General features: G+C 34.1%; 1 protein-coding gene across 2 annotated transcripts in view; it reads left to right on the top strand.

Moving 5' to 3' along the window:
- The window catches only part of LOC106670436 (band 3 anion transport protein), a 239,046-nt gene that overhangs the window by 31,685 nt on the left and 187,821 nt on the right, over positions 1 to 19,540 (top strand). The window contains exon 1 of one of the 2 annotated variants that reach the window (XM_024228294.1): positions 12,623 to 12,690. The exons of the other annotated variant lie outside the window; for it this stretch is intronic. The gene's annotated coding sequence lies outside the window, so the exon portion shown is untranslated. Of the gene's footprint in view, positions 1 to 12,622; positions 12,691 to 19,540 lie in introns of those variants that run through there. 2 annotated transcript variants of the gene reach the window in all.

The following is a 19,540-nucleotide window of genomic DNA, read 5'->3' as shown; positions in this document are numbered from 1 at the left end:
ACTTTTATTTATTTGCTCAAAATAAAAAATATACCAGCCTTGAAAAAATATTATTTTCAAATCAAAATGGTATTAGTTCTAACTAGGCTTTATTTTTTATTTACTGTATGTAAAATGAAGAAAAAAAATATTTTGTTGTGAATAGATAGTAAAAATTTGGAAACGGTCTTTAAACATACACGATGAATATTCAACAAATTATGCATTTTTATTTATTTATTGGCGCAAAATAAAAAAAAATATACCAGCCTTGGAAAAATATAATTAAAAAATGGTATTAGTTTTTACTAGGCTTAATTTTTTATTTACTGTATGTAAAATGAAGAAAAAAATATTTTGTTGAGGATAGATGGTAAAAATTTGGGAATGTCTATAAACATAGACACGATGATTATTCAACAATTTATGCATTTTAATTTATTTATTGGCTCAAAATAAAAAAATCTACCAGCCTTGAAAAAACATAATTAAAAAAAAGATATTAGTTTTTACTTGGCTTTATTCTTTATTTACTGTATGTAATATGAAGAAAAAAATATTTTTTTGAGGATAGACGGTAAAAATTTGGGAATGGTCTATAAACATAGACACGATGATTATTCAACAATTTATGCATTTTTATTTATTTATTGGCTCAAAATAAAAAAAATGTACCAGCCTTGAAAAAACATAATTAAAAAAAAGGTATTAGTGTTTACTAAGCTTTATTTTTTTTACTGTATGTAAAATGAAGAAAAAAAATATTTTGTTGAGGATAAACGGTAAAAATTTGGAAACGGTCTATGAACAGACACAATGAATATTCAACAATTTATGCATTTTTATTTATTTATTGGCTCAAAATAAAAAATATACCTTCAAAAAATATAATTTTCAAATAAAAATGGTATTTGTTTTTATTAGGATTTATTTTTTGTTTATTGACTGTAAAGTGAAGAACCTAATATTGATAATTTATATTAATAACAAATAATTTGAGCAATGTATGTCTAAATAATAAAAATATTTTGTTGAGGATAGACTGTAAAAAGTTAGAAAACAGACTATAAACTTAGACACGAGGAATTGTTACACAATTTACGTATGTTTTTTATTTATTATTGGCTGAAAATAAAATGTATGCCAGCCAAGAAAAAATCAAATTTTCAAATAGAAATAGTTTTAGATTTTACCAGCCTTAATTTTTTATTTATTTTATTTAAAATTAAAAACCTGGAATTGGTCATTTAGTTTAACAACTGATAATTTGAGCAATGTATGAACTTTTTTTGAGGACACACTATTAACTTTTGGAAAATTGACTATAACCTTAGACACCATGAATATTATACGATTTATGGATTCTATTTAATTTATTTATTGGCTCAAAAAATATGATAACCAGATGAAATCCTCAAATCGAATATTTGTATAACCTTATCTGCACAGTTACAAACGTTATCAACAATCTTAAATAACAATTTATTACCAAAATGATGTAAAATGTACATAATTTAATATATTTTTTCCTGATTTTGATAATTTTTTGGACTAAAAACCAGAGAATTTCGGTCACAAAAATGAATTTTAACAAATTCGACCGAAATCGCAGAAGCCTGATCTAATACAACATGGCAAAAAAAGTGCACCGTTGAATAAATCCATCATTTATCATGCCAGAGAATTTTATGGATCGGTGTCAACCGTTTGATAAAAACCGTTGAGCTGACTAGGGACGATTTGGTGTTTTAACCAAAGTGCACAAGCTTTTGAAACTTTAAAAACGGCGGTCTAAAAAGGCAGGAAGATTTATTGGAAGCTGTCTTAAATTATAAATCGGTCAGGTTTTGCGGCAATGTTCGGTGTTTGAAATTTTTTCATGGAGCAGAAACAAGCCACAAGTTCAAGTCTAACATGGCATCCTGACGCAGTTTTGAATAGTTTCTAATAAAGTCTCTCGACAGTATTCACGATATTTACTGAATCGATTGAAATTATACATGGAAATGACAGATATATGTATATATACACACATATATATACACATATATATACTGTCGAAGAACGTTTTTGATTCTCTTGGACGATTGTGTTGTTGTACAGGTGTTGCGACAATACTTTGGAATGTTTTGTAGAAAGTAGCCTGAAGCTATGCTCAGTATTCTCTACTTTTTATATCAAATATTTCTGTAAATATTTTCAGAACAAGTTTGGATATTCTTTACTATATATGCACAACGAAACAGCCATGTTTCCTCCAAAAATCGGAACAAAGGCCTTAAATACCTGTTTCTGTGATCAAGCACGATTCTCATATCGGATAGCTTTCCTACTCGCTCTCTATAAGGAGCCAAGAAATGGCACCTTTCAATTTGTGGAATTCATCGATCAACCTTCATCTAAATAACTCGTACTATTGGTATATTAATTATTTTCATTTTTGTGATCTCTGTTTCTCTTTCGTCCTCGTTCCCTCACTCTTTCACTCCCTACAATTAATCAAATTTCTTTTTTATCTAACACAAGCTGATGTTGTTAACGCACTATTGAAATCCCATACTAAGGCTTTAGGTCATACGACCATACTACATATCCAAAACTACTCTTTCCAAAACTCCGTTTTTCCTTTATGAACAAAACTCCCGACCTAACTTCCCCAACGATTCGGGGGTAAATCTAACCTGTACAAACCTCTTGAAAAGTTAGTTCAATGCCACATCACCAATTATCTAGAAAATTTTCATCTTCTTAACATCCTCTAATCCGGCTTCAGACCTGATCACTCCGCCCAAGCCGCCTTAGTGGTCATTACTAGTGTCCTACACAGCGCAATGCAGTAATAAAAAAATCACCATACAAATTTTCCTTGATTTTTCCAAAACCTTCTATTCCACCGATCATACATCAATCCAACACTTCCTTTTCCTTTTCCAACAATGCCACACATCCTCCTTCCTTCTCTTATCTTCAGGTGTTCCTCAAGGCTCTAGAATTTCCCCTCTTGTGTTCAGCATTTACATCAATCCCGGACTTCATTCACCACTGCGATTTCCACCACTATGCCAATGACTTTCAAATTTATAAGGCCTTCCGTCCCTCCGATATACATTTCGTTATCTCCAGAATTCAGGAGGATCCATAAAAATATAGAATGATTCCATAAACGAATTAGCAGATGAAAGGAACCTAGAATTAAAAACTGTAAACTCCAAAGCCATTGCTATAGGATCTTGTAATCTCCTCATCCCTCCTTTCACCATCAGCATATCTCCTTCTGTTCCACTATTAAAAGCCTTTCCTTCGACCAAAACCTTTCCTAAAAACCACACATTTACCAAATTTCCCGAAGCTGTATTGGATCCAACAATCAATTCTGGCTGTCCTACCTTTCACCACTCGTAAAATCCTTGTCTCCGCCCTCTTCTTTCCCCTCTTACTACAGCTTTTACGCATATGGTGGACTTTCGGAGGGACAAGAAGCGCGTCTGAATGACTAGAGTCTCACACCTCCATTCAGATCTATCCTGGCGTTATACCTCCTTCCGTAGAAAGGTATTTCCTAGGCTCCTTCCTTAACCAATTCATAGACTCTCAACAACCTCACTATAGTTTCAAGCTACTTCAGTTCAAATCTTCTATCCACCCTCTTAACACCCGCTTGTTTCCCAATGACCTATACCTTCCTCGTCATAAAACCTCCACTTTCGTCCTTCCTAGTTCGAGCCACAAATCTTTAGAATTCTCTTCCTTTGCCAATCCGCATAGCTGTCTCCCTTACCTCTTTTAAAACCCTCCTGTACCAACACCACCATCACCTCATCTCCCTCCAAACAGAGACAACATTTCACAATTGCTTTTGCTACATTAGAAAACTTGTTACTTTCCTTTTCCCAAATTTTAAGTTTATAATTTGTGCTTATGTTCGCAAAAGACAAAGAAGTCTTTATTATGCTACTATTATTATTTTTTTAATAAAAAAATAGTGTGGTAGACCAGAAAACTAAATCAATCAAAATGATGTGATTTAGTTCAACTTATTTTACGTGATGTTAACGTCAAACCTTCATTAATCAAGTGCCAAGTTTGTTAAAATTCTTGTGACCATTTTGTTATTCTTAGGGGTCTCTAGTCCCAGAATAAACTCTCTCTCTCTCTCTCTCTCTCTCTCTCTCTATTTTTCTATCTATCTCTCTATCATTCAATTTCCCTCCCTACCTATGACTTTCCCTCACTTACCGTCTCACTCTCTCTTTCTCACTCTATAATTTCCCTTCCAATCTTTGACTTTCCCTCACTTACCTTCTCTCTCTCCCTCCTCTCTCTCTTTCTCTCTCCCTCTCCCTCCTCTCTCTCTCTCTCTATTTCACTCTATCATTTCCCTCCCAATCTTTGACTTTCCCTCACTTACCTTCTCTCTTTCTCACTCTATAATTTCCCTCCCAATCTTTGACTTTCCCTCACTTACCTTCTCTCTCTTTCTCTCTCCCTCTCCCTCCTCTCTCTCTCTCTCTCTCTCTATTTCACTCTATCATTTCCCTCCCAATCTTTGACTTTCCCTCACCTACCTTCTCTCTTTCTCACTCTATAATTTCCCTCCCAATCTTTGACTTTCCCTCACTTACCTTCTCTCTCTCTCTCTCTCTCTCTCTCTCTCTCTCTCTCTCTCTCTCTATCTCTCTCTCTCTCTCTCTCTCATGTGACTGAATGGAAGAGTGGTCAGTGTTTGACCAAATTCGCGTCTCTAAAAAAACGGCCATCATTCCACTATCCAGTCACACGACCCTTATGTCAGAAACGTTTCAACCCCTTACTAATCCTCCCCGACGGCTGAAGCGTCACTGGCCTCCCTCCTCCTAAGTGACAGTGAAATTTATTAACGCTAATTACTTGGGAATGACTTAATGACTGAACTACTTCCTCTTTTTTCGGTTTTATATATATTTTTCGTGTTAATTTGGTTTCATTTTACGCTCTAAGATGTTTATTTTAAATTTTTACTTAAGCGCAACAATTGGCGTAGGTATAAATAAGGCCGAAATTTTTTGTATTTTTATTATAGTATTTATGATTACCAAATCGTACCTAAAAACCACGATTCCAAAATATTCTCTTTACATTTTGATTTGTTTTTTTCACACCAAATACTCAACATATTTTCTTTCTTGCTGAACTGATTCGATTCATTAATCATTATTACGCAGTTGATTTTTTCATATTATACGTACGTATTTCTTACTAATACACTAAAATTGATAAGGGCCGAGCTAGTTGAAATTATTACGCAAGGTCAGATCCTTGAAACGCATCGTTTACTCGTTTCGTTATCAGAATTATAATGGGAAAAGAGTAATCGCGAATGAGACGAGAATAACACAGTGAGATTTCGACCCGAAAAAACGCGATTATTTTGCCTTCTGTCTGCAAATATTTGCACTTTTGCAGGGTTTTCGAGTGAGGCATCTAGGCTATTGGAAAATGTAGTGGGAAAAGTGTGAAGAACAAGACATGACTGGCGTATTACTTTATATTAATTATTGATAAATAAGAAAAAAAATGGTAAAGTTTAAAAATTGTACTATTTTAAAAGAAAATCCTATACTGCCAAAGTATTAAGTATATTAGGGAAATTTAACTCTTTTATTTATATTAATTTAGGTATTAATTAAAATAAATCAATTGAGCAAAATCTAGACGTTAGTTCAATAAATGATGTAATTGTATTCGAGGTTGCTCGTAATAGGCCCATGATATATATTTAATTTTTGACCTCGCACCATTTGGCAGGCGTTGGAGTGAACGACTACGTTTTTGTTTCCATGCCAATTCTGACTGTTAAAAAAATCAATTTAGGGATAAATTTTGAGTAAGGTGTTTTCTCCATTTTTTGCACGAGATTTGACGATTTCGTAAAGGGAGACGATATTTAGCAGGAGCTTGTCAGATTTTATTTTTTTCAAAGGTACAGCTTCATTTCTGCAATTCAAATTCATCGAATTTCCTTATTTGGAAAATATATGAATATATCTGAGATTTTTTATGATTTTCTTGGTCCTCTTACAGTCGAAACAAAAGACATTTTGCTTATAAAATCAAGTCGTTATAAAAATAAAAAAATTATCGTTGGGTGTGTTTCAGGCTAGTAACTGGTGCATTATTCAACATGCTTATTAACTTTATTTTCTCATTAATATAAAGTCATAAAGAATGTGCATCAGCCTATCACTTCTCGCTATCCACCGGCAATTCCGACTTTAGTACTTTACAATGAAGTTATTTGGATATCGTGAGATGCGCTGTGGTGTGAGGTAGGTTTAGAAAAACATTTTCTTTATCGTGCCAACGTTTCGATCTTTATTGAGATCATCTTCAGGGCTCAAGGTGTTTGTTTTCCATGTAGATGTGTCATTCATTCATTCGTGTTGAGAATGCTGTTATGGTTTTGGAACCAGACTGGCACTCTCAACTCGACACACAATGACACATCTACACAGAAAACAAACACTTTGTGCCCTGAAGATGATCTCAATAAAGATCGAAACGTTGGCACGATAAAGACAATGTTTTTCTAAAACCTGCGTCACACCAGATCGCATTTCACGATTTCCAAATAATGATTAACTAACAGTAACTGAACCCCACACATTTTTACAATGAAGTAAGAGCAGGTCTGAGAATCAACGACCCCGGTATCGGTGGCATTCGTTCGTCTTATCCGTCCAGCTACCAATGTTGGTTGCTCTGGTTGCTGCCATCTGCTAGGTCAATTCAACACCCAATGCCTCGATCTAAAACCATCGAACTCTCACTCATGGTTATTGCTCCTCAAAACAGTGCCAGAAAAAAACCTACAAATAGGAAAAAGGGCAGAAAAAATTAGTCAAAACTCAAAATTTCTGTACTATACTAATAATTACAATACTGATCTTCCTATAAGCACATTTAATTTTTCTGCATCATTAGGTTTCATTATACAAAACAGACTCACATATAAAATCAAAATGTTCATAATTTGTCACAATTTCTTAGATATTTTCTAGAGCTTTTTTGAAAAAAATTAAAGCAGTATTGGATTCAAAAACATTTCTGCAGAGGCAATTAAGAGCGGTCATTTTCCTATTTTTCCTTTTTTCGGCTTTAGAACAAGCCAATAAAAAGTAGAAACTTGGAAATAATACTTATTATTAGGATTTGGATTTTGGGTTTATATAACCTCAAATCTGCACATGTACATATATATACACACACATGTACAAAGTTGAGCCTATCACTTGTCGCAGTTCGTTGGCAATTCCATATCTTTTGTAATTTACAATCGAGAATCACCTAACTCGTGTGTTGACACTCCTTGGTCTTATCCATCCAGCCACCATATTGGGCTCTGGGTGCTGCCAACAACTAGGTCAATTCAACACCCAATGCCTAGTTCCAAAACCATTCACACTCTCACTCATTCTTAAATCCATTCTCTCCAGTTACATGCCATCCCTAACCATCCCTAACCATTCACTCAATTAGGGTGTAGAGTACTATATACTTCTACATTACCCTCTACATAAATTGACTAACCTAATTGAGAGTTTACGGAGTACTCGATATTCCGCACTCGACCCTTTCATATTATACGTTCACACATATAAATACCTTTACTCTCAACACATGCTAGGGGCACACTGTTAACAACTCTGTTTCCTTCAAAATTCGGAACAGAATAGGCTCAAGCACAATTCTCATGTAGGTTGGCATTCCTACACGCTCGCTATTTGGAGCCAAGGAACCGTCAATTAGGTAGGGCACATTGAGCTTTGCATGCCCGACATATACGCGGTCTTTGACCCTAAAGTCAATGTCCGTGTTTTTATTGCTACCTCATTTGATTACTTTTATAATTATTTCATTGCTTTTATTTCAAGAAAACCTGTTAGTTTTTCAAATAATTAAAAATATATTTAACAATTGTAAACAGAAAGAGAACCGGATTTGGGTGAACAATTACGTGTATTGATTGTACCCAGGCCGACGGACAAGTCCAACTTTGCAGAATATTGCATAAAAGATCAAAGACCGGCGGACTTCCGCCCGAAGGATGCCGAAACGAAAGACCGACACAAGCGATGCTCAGCGGACCAGGGATGTTCAATTTCCGTTATTCTCCTGCAAACCATTCCATTCGCAAAACTGCTTAACGAACTATCATTGTACTAGGTTGGAAGAATGGAATAATTGAAATGGAAGTAACTGGAATGGGTCGAATCTCTAAACGGACTGTCTTGTATGATAAATTATAATAAGGATAGAAAGAATAAACAAATAAGTTATAAAATCCATCCGTAATTACAAGAGCATGGCATCTGGGTCCCCTTTTCCGATTTTGGGAGGAAAGAGGGTTGTTTTATTGATTGATAATTAGTATGATTGTATGTTAATAAAAACTCACAGTTTTTTTTTCAATTACTCGGATTTCAAGCTTTAAGCTCATCATCAGGTTGAAGGATTTACAACCAACTTTCTCGACATGAATTGTAAGAGTGAACCCGCCGAGCTCTCACCAACGTGACCTAAATATTACTTTTATAAATTCTGAAAAAAATTTAAATTATTGATTAATATTATTTAGGTACGTATTTAAAACAGGAGGTAAATCAAAATCTATTATATTATTTATGCATTTAGTTTAATTTTAAATTTTTTAATTTCAAATTTCTCAAATCAATCTATTCCCTCCCATTGTTGAAACTGTGTATCACTGCTGTATTTAAATTTAAATTTAAATTGTGCTTTGTTTCTTTTAGATGTTCCTTAAATTCAGAAAATTTGTTCGATTTAGGCAAGTGTTCTTAACTCCCGTTTTGATTTCTCTGAAATTATTATTAAGATGATCACGATTAATCTTTTAAAATTCTCCATGACAAAAATTTGCGATAAAAATTGATAAAATAATTAAAACTCACACCAATTTGAAACCTACATTCGGTATTAACAATTCTTTAGAATAGATATAAGAATTAAAGAACATCAATTAACTTAAAACTGTTTTAGTGTCATTTGATGTTACTAATTTATTCAGTACCCCTTATAAACGCTCTGGAGCAATATGTTTTTCAAGAAGAAAGCAAACTTAGTTGCTACTGGCACGTTTTCGACCTTTCATAAGGTCATCATCAGGGCAGGCAACCTTAAATATGTTACAGATCGACATATTTAGTTTTTACAGGCGATTTCCAATTTTCTTGAAGAACGACTCGGTCTCAACATTGACAAGCTAAGCCAAGTAACATTCCCTGGCAATGTGTGTTTCTTGGTGACCTGTTGTTTCATAATTTGTTGAAGTCGTGAGGAGCGGTCAAGAAGTAGGTTTTTTAAAAAGTTTAGAAAAAAACACCTTTTTCATTTTTTTGCCGACGTTTCGACCTCTATTCGGGTCAACTTCAGAGGATAGAGTGTGCTGTTATTCTTGTGGCGTCATATTGGCTTTATGTGAAAGTGTATATCAGAAAAAGTACGTAAAATTATTAAACGAGAAAGTTTGAGAGTAGCTTTTAGAGGTACGTGATCGCTTAGAAACGAGACAACTTGGCAAAAAGCGGGGTTTACAAACTTAATTGTAATGATTGTATTAAATATATAGGACAAAGCGGTAGAGAAATTAAAACGAGAGTTAAAGAACACTTGCCTAAATCAAACAAATTTTCTGAATTTTAGGACCATCTAAATGAAACAAACTACAATTTAAATTTAAATACAACAGTGCCACACAGTTTCAACAAAGGGAGGATTGGTTTTAGAAATTTGATATTAAAAAATGTAAAATTAAACATGGAGATAAATACATTAACTATATAATAGGTTTGATTTACCTCCTATTTTAAAGATGTACCTAAATTATATTTGACATACAAAATAATCAATAATTTAAAATTATTTTCGTCTAGTGTTTATTAAGATAATATTTAGTTGTGTTGTAATCCGCTTTTCTCACATTCAAAATTGAGCGGCAATAAAAACCAGCTTCCCATTGGAACGTCGCGTTGGCGGGTTCGCCCTTACAATTCATGTCGATAGAAGTGGTTGTAAATTCCTTGAAGCTGATGATGAGCTTTAAGCTTGAAATCCAGATGGTTGAAAATAACGAACTGTGAGTAAGAAGTATTTTTTTTAAAAAGATGGTAACTTTATGCACCTAGTAAATGTATTTATTGGTGTGAACGGGTCAATGGCGGAATATTGAGTACTCCATAAACTCTCGGTTAGGTTAGTTCATAATTTGTGTAGAGGGTAATAGAGGAATATTGAGTCCTCCACCACCCTAATTGAGTGAATAGTATGTAAATGGAGAGAATGTATTTAAGAATGAGTGAAAGTGTGAATGGTTTTGCTTCTAGACATTGGATGTTGAATTGACCTAGCTGTTGGCAGCATCCAGAGCTCAACTTGGTGGCTGGATGGATAAGACCAAGAGTGCCAACACACGAGTTAGGTGATTCTCGATTGTAAATCACAAAAGATGTGAAATTGCCAACGAACTGCAACAAGTGATAGGGTCAACTTTGTACATGTGTGTGTATATATGTACATGTGCACATTTGAGGTTATATAAATCCAAAATCCAAATCCTAATAACAAGAATTATTTCCAAGATTCCAGTTTTTATTGCCTTGTTCTAAAGCAGGAAAATAATAGGAATGATGTCCATTGCCTTTGCAAAAATATTTTTTGAATCCAATACTGCTTTCATTTTTTTCAAAAAAATTGTACAAGATATCTTAGAAAGGGTGAAAAATTATGAACATTTTGATTTTATGATGATTTTATGTGGGTCTATTTTGTATGATCACACCTACTTTTGCAGAGTCATTAAATGTGCTAGGTAGGAAGATCAGTAATTTTGTAATTATTAGTATATTACAAAAGTTTTGAGTTTTGACTACTTTTTTCTGCACTTGTTCCATTTGTAACTTTTCTTCTGGCATTGTTTTGAGGAGCCATGTTATATGTCAAGCAGCTTCTATTTTATCTCAACTAAAAACCTTAATTAATTGATCTATATTTATAATTTATTAGTTATTACCTAGGGCACATATTATTACCTTATTTTCTACTATACCCAAAATGAGACTACATTTTTTGGCTAGAGGGATGTTGTTTCTGCTTAATGTCTTTATGAAGACCACTTTTCTCACTGAATTAAGAAGGTAGGATAGCAGCACATCGGCCCATATTTCCTCCGTTGCAATCACAAGTTGGGGTTAAGACCCATGTGGGAGACTATTATGTCCCAGCTGAAGCCAGTGGTATGAAAAACCTCCTTGGCACATCAATTCTGAGTACCAAAGCGTCATAGTTATGGATTGTTGACAGTACACTTTTCTTAGAGAGGCTCATTTCTGTTGTTGATCTTCAAAAAGCCCTCTTCAGTAGTCAAATAACTAACAATAATTCATTTTCAATGGCGCACATTTTTATTAGGGACATTCGCCTCGTACTGCTCTGACTTTAGGGATATATTTGATGGAAATATTTTTGATTCAGGAGGTTAGAAAATTCCTGATCTTCCAAAAATGGTTGTCGGTTACAACTGAAATGAGTGGTCTGATTTTTTGTCTATAACAGCCAATAAGTCATTTGATAAAGCTCTCCTGTACAACAGGACTTTATTCAACTTTTACGACCTTTAAAAAATAATTGTGAATATATTTTTTTTAGAACAAGCCTTTTGACATCTGAATATTGTGTAGTTCAAGAAACAACTGATAAGAATAATAAAGCCACACCAAAACGTATTTATTTATTTTTAAAAGTTGGATAATGCTGAGCTTCATCATAAGACTATACAAATAGCACCTAAGCAAGGAACTTTCAAGGCAGTAGAAAATGAGCAACATAGAGCTTAACAGCTTAGGATACCATTCCATAGGTTAGGTACATGAACTGGTAACAATCATAAAGAGAAAATTTGATATCATATTGTCAAAATTCAAAACGTCCTAAATATTTTAGAACGATTGTGTGAGAAATTGGGTTTAACTATCAATTCTAAGAAAACATCTCTCATACCTTCACAAGAAGGAAGATAAAGCTAACAAATCCCACTCTAAAAGATAAAGTCATAACCTTCTCCAAAGAAAACTAAGTACCAAAGGATCAAGTGAAGCCTTATGTGGAACATAGTACATAACACCAAGGCATTACTAATTGGCCAGATATTATCCAGAAATATCTGGGAAATAAACCCCAGGATGGTGTATTGGTTAGACACCACAAGGGTCAGACTTCTGGCCACATGAAATACGTGCTGGAAAAAAATAACTTCATAAGGAGATAGGAAAAAAAACTGTAACATTTACAAATTTAGCCTTTTTTTGTTTATTTCTCAATAGACACTGTTTAGATGTCTGGTAGACACTAGACATCATGGTAGTGGCATCGTCTGGTTACTGTTAGTGCCAGTGCAACAACCACTACCGTCTTCTCCAGTAGGCTTAAATTATTTAAAAATGCTATTAAAATTTAAAACATCAATGGTTTAAAATAAAATCTGAGCTTTAACCATCTTTCTGAAATGTTGAACGGTTCTTGCCACGTGCCGCAGCCTGCCTGCCATCCTCACAACTAGAACCCCCTCCTGGAAGAGCCGCGTGGTGTTGCTGGCTCATCCAGTGCAAAAGTGGTTCGTGCTATGTAGTGTCCACTCTTGGATAACTTCTACCCGGCCAGGTACAGAAAATTTCATTTCTGCATGGGAAAACTGGTGAAACTTGCTCAAAAACGCCCTGGCCGTCAGAGGACGGGTAACTGTTGGTTGTAGAAGGGTGGAAAATGAAACCAAAAAACACAATAGTTGGTTCAATGTTTATATTTAAAAAAAATTAAACTTAAAAAACAAACTTTTAATCCATTCTTAAAATTTTTGCCAGCATAATATGAACATTTATAAAAATACTATTATAAATAACAGTCTGTGGAAAATTATTTAACAACGTATAAAAACGATTTTATTTAAACAATAGCTATTATTTAAAAAATGTCGTGGTTTTAGGATTAAATTCAACCTTCTTGTAAGATAGATTGGAGGATTGATAAAAAAACATCAATGGCTAATACCTATTTTATATAATTTATAATACAATAAATTTTGGCTAAAATAAATTTATAAAAGTTTAGGTACTTTATTTTTAAGTTTAACTGTTGCTTGTAAAAGATCGGGGGAAAAGCGGTTGTCATGCGAGAAATTCAAGTCTGTTGAAACACCTGTTGAAATGAAGAAAAATCGCGATCCTTGCACGATTCCTTGATGATATATTTTTTATTGTTTTACGTTAATCATCCTTATTTGCTTGCAATAAGCGTCTTCTTTTTCAACCAGGAGCAGCAAGAGTAAAAAAAAATCAGTAATTAAAACATCGGACGGTTCTTAGGGAAAATGGCGCCAATTAAATACTTACAAGTGGTTATGAGGCCTTTTCGTTATTTTCGCCCACGGCCCTGTTTTTTAAAAAAAAATTAGTATTCTATTCAAATGAGGAAATAATTCAATGATTAATTCAGACTAGAATATACAAGTACTACCCACTCCGGAACTTTTGCTTAAACACTTAAAAAGCCCGAGCTTTTTGTTTATCTTGGTTCTTTAGGGGGGAAAAAATCAAATTGCTGCGTAACGACATAAATTGATTCGATTGATCCATTATTAACATCAACGTGAAAACTTTGTCTACATAGTTTGCAAGTTCTCCGACCCCTGGGTCTGCCTGTTCTTGTTGTCTGTAATTAATCTTCTGTTATTGGGCCGAAACGAGTTTACAGGCTTAGCGAAGTCAGGCGGACGAGATTGACTGTCAACCAACTTTGATTAAGAAAAAAAAATGAAAAGGTTGTTTTGGGGTTGTTCTGGTTTACAAGAAAGAAAAACAGCGTTATCAAGGATCTGTCTTGATTGGCCAGTTTTGTTTTAATTGTTTTAATTAAATAATTTCTGATTAATAAATATTCTGTATCATAAAATGTTCATAATAAAATGATCAGTTATATAAATTTTCTTCTTTTTCGTTAATTAATACAACCAAAAATGTTCGGATCACATCACTGACAAAAAACAGGATAATTCAAAAATATAAAGTCTGCAGACAGGCTTTTATTGATTTCAAAATTTTATTTTTCCCCTTTGTTTATATTAAATAAACGCACTTTCGTGCATGATCATGAAACCAGATCTCAAAATCAATTTGCCACCATTTATAAGACTGTCACATATAATAAACGATTGGATGGTGAAATGCGGTAAATTATTGATAAATCTACATGTAACGTCTAATCTGTTAGAAAAACGTTCTGATTTTGTAAAGATAAATATGGGAGTTGTACAAGGTTCTGTATTGGGCCCTACAATATATATTTTTTAAAATATTTTTTTACGAGGGTTCTCAACAAGCAGAGGTTATATCAACCCTAGGGGTGCCGGTGTTTTTGAAAAAAAGCCCATTTGTAAGTATGTCGGCTTCGAATGCAGGGCCGCTGGATTCGAACCCGGGACCTTTGCCTTACAATGATAGGCGCCATGTCAACGCCTAAACCGTTGCGGCCACCGACGCCCCCAGTATTTGGTTTTCATAAACGATCATAAACTTTCGAAGTCCTTGACTGGCTTTGCGGATGACATCACATCACTGCCTGACCAATGTCTAAAAAATGGACAAATAGCAAATGAATGGGCTAAAAAAATGGACTGTGTCTAAAGCGTAAAAAAACCGCCGAAATTTCCATCAAATCCTTATCTGATCAGCCTATTAGGTGTAAAATATACCTCCAAACTTAACTGGACTTAACTGTGCTGACTTAATAGAAAGATTAAACGAAAATATACTTTTATTGTGGTGCCTAGCTACATGGATATCAAGTAAAATAGTACTAATAAAAGCATATTATGATTACTTTCACGCTCAAATTTCAGAAAAAGTTTTTTCTACTTCAAAAAACAGTCAGGGTAATTTAAAAAATGTCAAGTCGATTACAGACAGGCTTTTATTGATTTCAAAATTCTACCTTTCACCTGTATTTATATTAAATAAACAAATAAATCTGATCGTGAAACTAGATTTCAAAATTAACTTATAACTGCTACAACTTATAAGACTGTCGCACATAATAAACGACTGGATGGTGAAATGCTGTGCCTCATAACTTAAAACACACCTAAAAACAAGCTAAGGTAAATTGTTGATAAATCTACATCTAAAATCTAGTCACGCAAGCCATTTGCAGGGCAGACCAGTTTTTGAAATTTAAAAAAAAATGTTGTAATTCACCTATATGTCTATTTGTTTATTACTGTAATTAGTGTTACCTTTATATTTTATACATGTGTTTATATATGGATTTTCGAAAATTGTCGAACAATGAAGACCATACAGGTTATCGTTTATTTAATATGTTTGTCGTAAAGAAAAGGAATAAGCTCTTCTTCTTCTTCTTTTAAATTTTCATGCATTGTTTTTATTTATTGATTATTGGTTTTGTTTGCAATTTGTTAATAATGATTAATTTCTGTAAAAAATTATTATTATATGCTTTCATTAAATATCTTTCTTTTATAAACAATAATTATGTCAATAAGTACTTTTAATGTGATAAAAATGTTTTGATTTAAAAGTAATTAAATTTCTTTTATATTGTTATACATTTTATTTATTTTTTTGTATTCAAAGTTTTAATTTTATTGCTATTATTATTTCTTGTGGCAGTAAGCATTATAATTTTTTGAAAATATTTAATATGATAAAGTTTTAAGTGGAAGCGTGCTGGGCCCATAACCCAGAGGTCCGTGGATCGAAACCACGCTCTGCTACCACTATTTATTGCGTGTGTGTAGAGATTAGTGACCGTTAATCGATAGTTGTTCAGATATCGTGAGATGCGGTCGGGTGTGATGTAGGTTTCAGAAAAACATTTTCTTTATCGTGCCAACGTTTCGANGAACTAATTCTTACTTGACTAATTATTATCATGTTGGATTTATAACTGTCTTAATCATGATGATAGACAATATTATAAAGATTGTAGATAAAAGTCTTTCTCTCTCTCTCTCTCTCTCTCTCTCTCTCTCTCTCTCTCTCTCTCTCTCTCTCTCTCTTTCTCACACAAACATTCGCTCTCTTTTGAGTATTTGGCAAACTTGTCTTTCTTAGTACAAGTTCGTGATACTTTCGGCGCGGGTTTAGAGCAATTAGGACGGCTATTCTTGTTGTTATCTTCAAACTTGTTAGCCGATGTATTTTTCGGGTAAAAGTTGGATCAGAGCTGGTCTTTATTTCCGATTTCGTTTTTGCATGAACAGACAGCTAGGAAATGCGGGCCAAATACGGCGGGTAAATAGCTGACGGTGGTGCAATTATTCGCACGGACGTTGAACTTCGTAGTGAATAAACCAGAATAATTTCAACCACTTAAGACAGAAGAAATTTAAGTATGACTTATGAATTATCGGTCAATACTAAGATTTCACTGTATTTTCAATAAAAAAAAGATCCTCGAGGCAAATGTTGAATATTAAAATGAAATTCTTGGAATGAAATCTGTTGAATTTAAATTAACTTATATATGTTATTTTAAGTCAAAAAATAGCAAAGTATTTTCGAAACTCTGACAGACGTAAACAAAATTAAATATATAAACTGAAATATCCATTGAAAATCAATGAACACTATAATGATCATGTGGGTTGTTGAATCTAGGTCATTGAAAGAAGCATTATTTAATGAATGTACTAGCATAATATTTTCATCTAGCTGTCCCTTCGAAATATGAAAGATTCCGCCTATGAATCAGCCGGATGCTGATTAACCAGTTGTAATCAAGTTTTTTTTTCATATTGTCAGTAGTTTCTGTACTGAGAGATCTATTCTTCAAAGGGGATGCTATAGACTAGGATGAACAAAAATTTTTTGGGTGACACTAGGTCGAAAAACATTAGACATGTTATTCAGAAATGGTGAGATCTGGTTTCAGAAAAAAAATTCTTTATCGTGCCTACGTTTCGATCTTTATTGAGATCATCTTCAGGGCCTGGGGTTTACAAACATTGTTTACATTTAACAAATACAGTTAGGATGTGGAAAAGTGAATTTATAAAATGCAAAATATATTTTTTATATTCAATCAAAGTATTTCTACACACTCAAAGTGTTTGTCTTCTGAGTAATTGTGCCATTCTTGCGTGTCGTGTTGAGAGTGCCAGTGAGATTTTGCTGTTTTATGTTTATATACGTTGGATTTTGAAGGGGTGGGGAAGGAAGTCCTTTGGTTAAAATCAAGAAAATAGTGTTGACTCTGAAAAGACTTAACAGTTCCATAGGAAACTTTCCATGAGTTTTAGTTTAGGAATTGTGTCTCTATTAAAATCTTCGAATAAGAGAAATAAAATATATCGTTTTAGAAGCGTATTCTTTATTTTTTAACACTTATAATTGTAAAGCAGTTACATAAAATCTAACCTTATTGATATAGGCAGAAAGAAGAGAAATTAATTTCTAAATGGTTGTAATAACCTCAAATTTGGATGGATTTCAGAGTAGTTGTGACTTTTTAACTTGGACAACGGGCATCGACGAGAAAACAATTTCCTCAGCGGATCCAGCCAAAATTATCTATTTTTGATTTGCTATGAAAATTCGTATTTAAGGGCTTTAAAGGGCGCTTAAAAAGAATCGTATTTTTTAAAGAAATTTTTTTTGCCCGACTTTACAGAAGGCGTCTTTTCGTTTTTGTAACTTTCTAATATATCCTATCTCATGTCATACGATCCTGCATATTATTTTTTTAACACTAGATAAAAACAATAATCGAGTGATATATAACAATTACAGATACAAATACACAAAAAGTCATAATGATAATGATGAAACTAGGAAGGGGTGGCTCAGAAGTATGAGGCCATTGACTGTTCCTGCTACAATTTCATTTAGGTTTTTCCTGTTTGTGGGGTTAAATCTCCATTGAGCCGTTGCTGCGCATTCGAATCTGATATGGGTGGCTGTTTCCTCCTTCTCACTGCATAATCTGCAGATGGATTCGTTGTATGCCCATGTTGTCTCGTCATCATAAGTTTACTGTGCCTAGCGCCGCTAGAGTTTATCCACTTCTCCTTTTGGTTTATTTGGATCCATTCTGCTATGGAGGATTCTGTATTTGCTTTTGTTATCCCAAGTATGGGTACGCGGTTTATGTATGGTCTTGCAGATCCTCATCTGGCCAGTGTGTCTTCTTTTTCGTTACCCGAAATTCCTCTGTGCCTGGCACCCAGGTTGTTGTGTTTTCCCAGAATTTGGAGCTAAACGTAAAATCACTCCCTTTAAAAGTTTAAGACATCTCCTACAAACTCAATGCTTAGGTATAACTCTTGATGATGATGGATACCAAGAAGCCGGTGTTTTTTGTTCCCCAAACACTGCTGCCTTCTGGCGTATTGTACTTTCCTAATCCTTGAAGTGCAATCGACTCGAACCTTCTCCTAAGGAGTACTAGGTCATTGACTGGCGCAGCTACAATTCCCTGGGTTTTCTTTGTATCCCGTGTTATGTCTCCATTGAGCTGTTGCTTCGCATTCGAAGATGATATGGGTGGCTGTTTCCTTCTCCTCATTACATAATCGGCAGATGGAATCATCGTTGTACATGTTGTTAGATGTTTTCTCAGATGCCAGTGACCTTAATAGACCTACCACTCCTCGGTGTTTAGCCTTCTCCAGTTGCAGCTGTGATTTTGCCACTCTTGGCGTGGGTTGTTTTAGCGCAAGTTTACTATGTCCAGCAACCCTTCCACTTCTCCTTTTCCCTCCTCCTTTGCCTCTATTCTGCAACGAATTCTTTTTTGTTTTTGTTATCCCAAGAATAGGTTCAGAGCCCATGTACAGTTTTACAGATCCTCCTCTGGCCAGTGTGTCTGCTTTTTTGTTACCCGAAACTCCTCTGTGCCCTGATATCATCAGGTTGTTGTGTTTCCCCAGGTTTTTGAGATTTTGGATGCAATCACTGACTAATTTTGATGTGATTTTTTACATGCTAATGTTTTAATAGCTCCTTGGCCGTTAGATTCTTATGAGGATTTTTTGCCAGCGTAACTCCTTTTAAGATTTTCTTACTTCTTTACAACAAAGTCATAAAAACTACAAAAAAAATTTATTAAATGACTTTTATTTATTATTTGTTTTAGGCTCCTAGACCCAATTCGGTGGTCTTAATCGATGACACGGCGCTCATCACTGTTAGGTAAAGGTCTCGGGTTCGAATGCAAGGTCGCTGGTTTCAAACCCGACATACTTACAAATGGGATTATTTTTTCAAAAACACCGAGGGCTTCCTCTTCTGTTGCGAACCCTCCTAAAAAAGGAAAAACAATCAAAATCCGTCCAAAGCTTCCCCTTGTTATATTTGTAGGTACAATTCCCATGTAATTTTTTGTGCTGGATCGATTCAAACGATTGTCTTTGTTCGAAGAATAATTACTATTGATAATTTTATAAATCATTTATAGTATATACAATTACAGTAATATATACACTATCTATACAAAA

Source organism: Cimex lectularius, unplaced genomic scaffold (assembly GCF_000648675.2).
Source record: "Cimex lectularius strain Harlan isolate CLEC.00 unplaced genomic scaffold, Clec_2.1 scaffold1, whole genome shotgun sequence".
Lineage (NCBI taxonomy): Eukaryota > Metazoa > Arthropoda > Insecta > Hemiptera > Cimicidae > Cimex > Cimex lectularius.
The sequence above is the reverse complement of the archived record's forward strand: the minus strand, read 5'-3'. Positions and strand labels throughout refer to the sequence as shown.